We start from the raw sequence: 5645 nt of genomic DNA, 5'->3' as shown, positions 1-5645 counted from the left end.
AAAGTGCCATGGACTGCCAAAAGAACCAATAGATCTGTTTTGGAAGAAGTGCAGCCAGAGCGCTCCTTGGAGGCCAGGATGGCTAACCTTCGTCTCTAATACTTTGGACATATGGTCATGAGGGAACAGTTGCTGGAGAAGGATGTCATGCTGGGTAAGATGGAGGGTCAGAGAAAAAGCGGACGACCCCCAATGAGATGGATCAGCCAGGTGGAATCATTGATGGTGTCAAGTGTGGCAGCGGTAGTGAGGTTGGCCCAGGATCGGACATTGTTTTGTTCTGCTGTGCATGGGGTCGCTATGAGCCGGTTCCGACTCAATGGCACCTGACAACAACAACAACCATCTGATGATCTCATTCCTGCGTTTACTTTTTTATAAACTATAAGTATATGCTCATTAAAATCTAAGCAATATAGGAAAATACAAAAATGAACATAAAACACCCTCAAATTTATGACTTAAGAGTTATTTTTGGAGTCCTAATGGGGCACAGTAAGGAGCTCTGGTAGCGTAGTGGTTACGAATCGGGCTGCGAACCTTAAGGTCAGCAGTTTGAAACTACCAGCCGCTCCGCGGGAGAAAGATGAGGCTTTCTACTCCCGTAAGGATTTACACCCTCGGATACCCTGTACAGGGTCGTTATGAGTCGGATCCAACTCCACGGCACATAACAACAGTGGTGCACTGTAGGATAAGCATTGGACTGTTAACCACAAGGTTGGCAATTTAACTCCACCAGTCATTCTTTGAAAACTATAAGGTTGCTAAGACTAGAATCAACTTGCTGGCACTTAAAAACAATAAGAGAGTTATTTTTAACATTAATTGTGTATCAATCAAGATATCTCCCCTCATACATACAAATGGATAAACAGTGACTTGTTGCTATTGTTGTTAGGTGCCAGTGAGTTTGTTCTGACTCACAGAGAACTTATGAAAAACAGAACAAAACCCTGCTCGGTACTTAGCCATTCACAATCATTGTTACACTTGAGCAATTGCTGCTGTCACTGTGCTAATCCATCTTGCTGGGAGGCTTCGTCTTTTTCTCTGATCCTCCACTTTACCCAACATGATATCCCTCTGCAGGGACTTGTCCCTCCTGAAAATATGTCCGAAGTATGAGAGACGAAATCTTGTCCTTCTGGTTTCTGTGGAGCATTCTACTTTTTCCAACACAGATTTGTTTGTTCTTCTCCAACACCATAACTCAAGCACATCCATTCTTCTAAGGTCTTCCTTATTCACTATCCAACTTTCATATTCCAATGAGGCTAATGAAAATACCTTGGCTTGGATCAGGCGCACCTTAGGCCTCAAATTGACATCTTTGAACTTCAACACTTTACAGAAGTCTTGTGCAGCAGATTTGCCTAATGCGGTACATCATTTCATTTCTTTATAGCCACTTCCATGAGTGTTGATGGTGGATCCACACAAAATTAAGTATTTGAAAACTTCAATCTTTTCTTCACTTACCATGATGTTATTTATTGGTACATTGGTGATGGTCTTTGTTTTCTTTATATTGAGGTGCAAGCCATACCAAAGACTATGGTCTTTGATCTTCATCAGCAAGTATTTTGAATCCTTTTTGCTTTCAGCAAGCAAGGTTGTATCATCTGTGTATCGCAGGTTGTTAATGAGTCGCTTTCCAGTCCTGATGCCACATTTGTCTTCATATAATCAAGCTTCTCGGATTATTTGCTCAGCATACAGATTGAATAAGTATGGTGAAAGAATACGACCCTGGAGCACACTTTTCCTGCTTTTAAACCACTCAGTATTCCCTTGTTCTTTTTGACTGCTTCTTGGTCTATGTATAGGTTACCCATGAGCACAACTAAGTGTTCTGTAATAACTGAAAACCTTTACATAGTCAATAAAGCACGGGTAAACATCTTTCTGTTATTCTCTGCATTCAGCCAAGATCCATCTGACGTCAGCAATGGATCAACACTAGTTGCTTGTTCCACAGTCCAGTAACTAATGTTTAGTTACAAGTAATTAAAGGAATTGTGCCATACATTAAGGAGCCCTGGTGGTACTGTGGGTTAGTCACTGGGCTGCTAACTGAAAGGTTGTTGGTTCAAACTGACCAGATGCTCAAGGGAAGAAAGATGAGGCTGCCTACACCTGTAAAGATTTATAGTCTCAAAAACCCTATATACGGTCACTATGAGTCATATCAACTTGATGACAGTGGATTTTTTGATGCCATACGTATTATATAATATATAAATAGAATTCTTCCATTTAATTTTATTTAACAAAGAACTGAGAATTTATCTGTAGGAAAAAATTTCTAAACTTCAAATAGGTATATTTATTCACTACAGAGACACATTTCTAAAAGATATACCTGAAGCATTAAAAACTGATCTAAAAAGATATTCATAAATTAGTTTCTATTTGTTGCTCATGTCTAGAAATATCATTGAGTCACAAAGAAAAAAAAACAAACAACTTTACCTTGCAATCTTTCTCAACCCTATAATTAATTATAACAATTTGCTTAAAATTTATTTTGGGTTTTCTATGTTAATCATCATCTAATCAGATTTAATTCTTTCTTTTAAACCTTATGCCATTTATTTATATTTGTCTTGGCTTACTAAATTCTCTGGGGTCATCCATACAAGACTGAACAGTAGTAATATTAGCAGATAATCTTGTCTTGCTCCAGATTTTAAAGGAATAAAATTGTTCTCTTCTGTGGCAGAGGCGATGCTATGTATTCATCAATTCACTTTTCTTTTTTTAGTTTTCCTATATATACCAGAAAAGTATAATCCCAAACTTCTCATGCAGTTAGGTAGAAAATATGTAACTGGGTTCTGGCCAAGAGATATGAGCAGAAGTGATATAAAACTCTCCAAACCTGCCCCTGAAAAAGATCTCCCCCTTTTCATGTGATACAGAAGCCCATAAATTATAGATGTCAATGCTATGAAATAGAAGCAGCTTGGATCTCTGAGTTAACACTTGGAAGGGTGTTGTCCTGGAGAGCTGCCAGACCAGAATTAGATTTTGCCTACATGAGAAATGCTGTGTAAAGGCATCATAATTTTGGTGATCATCTGAAATAAATCCTTTCCTTCTTGAACGAGTTTAAGAGTAGTTTCTATAATGTACAAATCAATCCTGAATAATATGGCGTCAATTTGTTGTTTGCTGAGAAGTTGTATTTTTTCATGCTTGAATTTATGAAAGATGTCGAATTTTATCAAATACATTTCTACTTATCTATTGTGTTTATGGAGTCCAGGTGTGGCACTTCAGGATAATGCACTGGACTACAAAGTCAGTTTGAACCACAAGGTCGGCAGTTCAAACTCACCAGCTAGTCCTTGAAAACCCTATACAAGGTCACTATGAGCTGGAACTGACTTGATGGCACTTACCAACAACACTGTGTTTATGGAGTCCTGGTGTGGTGCTGCAGGATAATACACTGGACCACAAGGTTGGTTTGAACCACAATACTGGCAGTTCAAATTCACCAGCTGCTCCTTAGAAACTCTATACATGGTTGCTATGAGTTAGAATCAACTCGAAGGCACTTCACAACAACAGTTATGTTTATTATACTTTTACCTTCATTTTTTTAAATGTTGTAAATTGCATTACTAGATTTTCTAATGCTAAGTAAGGCTTCCATTACCCAGATGAACCAAATACAAATGATGATGCATCATTATTTTCATACAATCTTGGATTTATGTTAAAACTATTTTCATTATAAGTTCTGCATCACTAGTCAGTAGCTTCTTCCAGATTAACCTTGTCTGGTTCTAATATCAAGGTTACACTTGTTGTTGTTCCGACTCATAGCAGCCCTGTAGATGGTTTCCGAGGAGCAACTGGTGGCTTTCAAGCGTGGACTTTGCAGTGCTTCTCCTACAGCACACACCAGGACTCTCAAAACTATCAATTAAGTGAATTGAATTTGATGCCTAGTTTTTAAATATGGATATATTCATAAGAGACTGCATAAAATATAAATTTTCTGTTCCTTAAATAATTGTTTGAATTTACTGGCTGAACAATGCTGCCGTAACATTTTCTTTGTGAGAAAATTTTAACCTATGGATTGTTTTTGTTTTTTTTTTCCTTTTTAATGTTTAGTAGTTCTTCTAACTTCCAGTTTTTGATAATTTATAATGACTTTTATTTTCTAGGTATTTATCAATTTTAGCATTCTTTTTTTTTAATTCACATAATCTCATTCTCTTTTAAATGTCTTCCATAACTTTCGTTGGGTGTTACCTTTCATTCAGAGCATTCTTTTGACAGCTTATTTTTTACTTCTGTTTCTTGATCAATAGTTCAGAGATTTTTTTTCCCATGTATTTAACCTTTCTAAAGAAACAACTTTTTACTGTATTCCTTTCTGTCTAGTCTATGTTGTCTTCTTATGTTTTTTATATTTATGATCTCTACTGATTTTAACATTTAATCTGTAGTTCCAATTTCTAAAGTTATATGCTTAATTAATTTATACCATTCCTACCATTCTTCTTCCTTTTTTTTTTTTTTTTTAATAAGTTTTGAGGGATATATGTATTACTAAAAACAATTGTAGCAGAAATCCCCAAGTTCTGATGCATAACGTATTCATCATTCAATTAAATGTATTTTTTAATCTTCATTGAAAATTAATCAGTACTAGACTATGAACCACAAGGTCAGCAGTTCAAACCCACAAGCTGCTCTTCAGAAACCCTATACAGGGTTCCTATGAGTCAGAACCGACTAGATGGCACTTAACAATAGCAATGACATTTTTACTGACCAATGATGGAGAGCTCATTTAAAAATTTTAATAATATATTTAAGTAATATTTTTAAATTTCCCCAGTTTTCATTGAATTATGGTGAGCATATATGATTGTTATACAATGACTTCTCAGATATAATGAGACATAATTTATATTTCAATCATTATCAGTTTTCATAAATGATAGATGTGATTTAAAAAAAGAAGCTATACATGTATTTTAAATTATTAGATGCAGCATTCTAAATATTCCATTATATGTGCCCATGTGCAATTTTAATGATCAATATTTATCAATTTCTCTATAATAGATTACATACCATGACTATGACTATATTAGTCATAATAATTATTTATGAGGCAGTTAATTAACCTAAAATCACTTAAACAGCATTAAGTAATGGAAAGAACTTGTCTTACACACCTGGTTGAGTTGACTTACATACAATGCTTGAGTTGACTTACATACAACGGTTGAGTTGACTTATATACAATGGTTGAGTTGACTTACATACAATGGTTGAGTTGACTTACATACAATGGTTGAGTTGACTTATATACAATGGTTGAGTTGACTTACATACAATGGTTGAGTTGACTTACATACAATGGTTGAGTTGACTTACATACAATGGTTGAGTTGACTTATATACAATGGTTGAGCTGACTTATATACAATGGTTGAGTTGACTTACATACAATGGTTGAGTTGACTTATATACAATGGTTGAGTTGACTCCAGGGACCCTAAGGTTCCAACCTATAGCATCAATTGTCTCTATTCCGGTCTTTCGCGCTTGTTTACTCTTTTTCCACCCTTTTGTCGCTGCTTCTCTTTATGTTTGAATTTCAACTTCTTCTA

The sequence above is a fragment of the Chrysochloris asiatica genome, unplaced genomic scaffold, assembly GCF_000296735.1.
Source record: "Chrysochloris asiatica unplaced genomic scaffold, ChrAsi1.0 scaffold00051, whole genome shotgun sequence".
Classification (NCBI taxonomy): domain Eukaryota; kingdom Metazoa; phylum Chordata; class Mammalia; order Afrosoricida; family Chrysochloridae; genus Chrysochloris; species Chrysochloris asiatica.
Note: the sequence above shows the minus strand (reverse complement) of the source record.